Below are 3,378 nucleotides of genomic sequence, written 5' to 3'. Positions count from 1 at the left end.
TTGACCAAGAGTACACCGAATCCAGCAGAAAGATTCTTGAACTTCTTGACAGCTTCAAAAAGAAATGGAGGAGCAGTTGTCAGCTGCACAAAACAAGAGTGGCGTTTTTGTCTGAACAAAACAGGTTTAATATGCAGTGATGCAGCTTTTCTTTACATTTTCATCTGAGCTGGAAATAATTTGTCCTGTTGGGCATGTGTGTCCACTGAGAGGGACAGGAGGAGGTTGGACAAACAGGTGCAGAGGACCATTACCAACTACTGCAACACATCATCAGTAGAGCAGAACTAACAAGTCTCATAATGATCTAAATCAGCGGTGTCCAGCTCTGGTCTTTGAAGGCCACAATCCTGCAGGTTTTCAATGTGTCCCTGCTCAAACACACCTGACTCAAAGTTTATGGGCTGTTAGATCCAATAAGTTTGAGCCAGGTTTGTTGGAAGCAGGAATATATTAAAAACCTGCAGGACAGAAGCCCTCAAGGACTGACTTTGGACACCTTCAGTTTAAATATATGTTGCCACTCATTGTATTAAAGGTTTGAATTGGAAAATATGAATGTTTAATTTACTTTAAAAACAATGAAAATGCTGGCATCTAATTTTGATAGATGGATTTCTCCCGGACTGTTCTCCGCACCCGGTGCAGGTGGTAGGCAACAGGAGGATTTTGGCTAAGCTTACATCCAACAGCTCTCATCTCCTGGATGAGACTTTGGGAGTGACACGCTGCCACTTCCAGCCAGGAAGTGCACTCATACACCCACGTTGCAAATAACAGTGTTTCTGCTGATTCATCTCCACTGTTATTAGACTCTTTAATAAGAACAAAGAACTGTCAATGAAATGTATTTGTACATCTGCTGGACGATGATAGTCATACTCAAATGATCTAGTTTATATTAAGTATAAAATTCATTCATTCATTGGCTTTATTGTTTTTTGTCCCTCCTTGAGTTTCACTGTGTTGTTTCTTTTTCTACTGTTCTGGTTCTCTGCTGTGAAGTTTGTATTCCCCTCCTTTGGGACAAATTAAGGGTTTTCTTATTTCTTATTTGTGTATATTGACATGCTTGTTTGTTTGGAAATGCAGAATTATACTGCATAGATTTATGGCACAGTTGTGTGATTTTTTTTTTTAAAATAATCCTGTTGTTGCAACTATTTGTTTTTCTTTTTCTGGGATGCCAATATTACACATTATCCTGTATCATTTCTTCTTCTTATGATCAGTCTGTATTTGAGTTGATACTGCATAAAACTCAGGCCCTGAAATTCTTGACCAGTGATTAAACACACATAATGAACAGATTTTAGTTAATTCATTTTTACGTACTCAAACTTTGTTAATCCTTTCCACTTCATCCAGACTCCTCTTCTTTTTTTCTTTTTTTTTTCTTTTTTTAAAATCCTACTCACACAACAGATTTAGATTTTAATTCTTCACCATTTAAGATAATAAAAGGAATGAAGATGTTGCCAAGTTTGACATCTGAAATTGGCAGTGATTTACATGAATACAAGGTTACTATACTCGTTATAAATACTCGTAAGTGCATTTGGCATTCCTTTAAAGCACACACTGAACCTGACAAACAGGTACTTGATTGAGTGACAAGACAAAAACAACAAAACGAAAAACAAAAGCTAAGCTCAGTGTTTCACCATCCTCCAGTATAGCAGCAAGGACAAGTAAATACATAAAAAAATGAATAAGATTGAGATTAATAAATAAAAAAAAAAAACACAATAGAACACCTTCTCTCTAATAAAAACCAGGTTAAACACATAGAGTTTATAAGCCTTAGTGGTATATAGTAATACCTAATAATAATATAACATAGTAATAATAGTATGCACCTTTAGTGGTATATAGATCTAGGATAAATAAATAGACTGCAAAAAATTAAAAATTAAAAAAATTAAAATCTAACAGCTAACAGGAAGTGACACAATCAGCAGGTTTCTACATAATGAGAGAAAAAAAAAAGCTATTGAGCTTTGCAAAATAAATAGGTTTATTGACAGATGATTGGAGGATTCTGTTCATGGTAAAGAATAAACTTTTCATGGCTGATAAAGGAAGGACATTCCCCAAGAGGAAGACAGCATTGTCCAAGTCAGTTTCCCAGTCCTGGTCCTAAAGTACCACTGCCCTGAATGGTATAGATGTGTTCCTACTCCAATACACCTGATTCATAATAATTAACTTCTTTGCAAGCCTGTAAACAATACATTCATTTCGTTAATGTGTGTTAAAGTAGGGTTACCTCTAAAGCATGCAGGGGAATAGTACTGGAGGACAGGGACTGGGAAACACTGCTCTTCCCAAGAGCAAATACAGAAAATACAAACTATTCATAAGCCTAACAATAAAAGATTACATTAGGCTATAAATAGACAAAGACTAATATAGAAAAGATATATGTATTGCTTGTGATCTGCAACTAAGGTGGAACTGTGTGATTCCTTCCAGTTAGATCTGACAACACATGCTGTCAGCAAATGCAGTAAGTGAATTATAGATAAAATTCTATCGGTGGAGATGACAGTAACACTCTCATCACTGCAGAACTTGCAGGCTCATTATGTTGCACATGCTTCTGTGTTAAAGTGTGTCTCAGTAAATAAGACCATTATCCCAGTAAAGTTGCTGCCAGTTGACATCATTGTGGTAACTTTCCAGTTCACACGTGATGCTGCATCTCGCCTTTCTCACCTCGTTTACTGTCAACAAGACCATCCTGATACCTGATCTGGTCACCAGTTATGTACAAGTCTTTTAATAAAAAAAATAAAAATAAAGAGCCACTCTTATTTTTAAGCAACACCTTTATATCCCAAGAATTTGATGGTTCGGGAAACAAGGAAAACAAACATCTGCTTTCTTCAAATGACACCATCAGTCAGGCGGACTGACTCACAGCAAAGCAGCTTCAGCTGCAGAAAAAGATCTTTGTGTTTTGCTAAATTGCATTACATGTTTGGGTATCCACAGAGATTTTTCCGTAGAGGACATTTGCTCCGGCAGCAACATATCACTTAACATAACTTGGCAAAGTATTCAAGATTTAATTGCTTTTGGATGCGAGAAAACCAGAGTTCAATTAATTGCAGGAAGCATGGAAAAGTGATGATTAATTTCTCTAATTACACCTTTATTATGATTCACCTACCATTAAAGGGGGGGGGGGGTACGACGGACAGGACGACAGCTGAAATTATGGTGACAAAGAAAACTGCCACAGAAATAATTTAAGGGGAAGAAACAAAGGACAATTAAGAAGCTAATAAATCCTTAGAGGAGAAATGTCAAAAAAAGACTGCACAAAAAAATTCAATGATAGCCGAAGGGACGAGAGGACATTTAAAAGAGGTT

Source organism: Telmatherina bonti (assembly GCF_933228915.1).
Source record: "Telmatherina bonti genome assembly, chromosome: 13".
NCBI lineage: Eukaryota > Metazoa > Chordata > Actinopteri > Atheriniformes > Telmatherinidae > Telmatherina > Telmatherina bonti.
Note: the sequence above shows the minus strand (reverse complement) of the source record.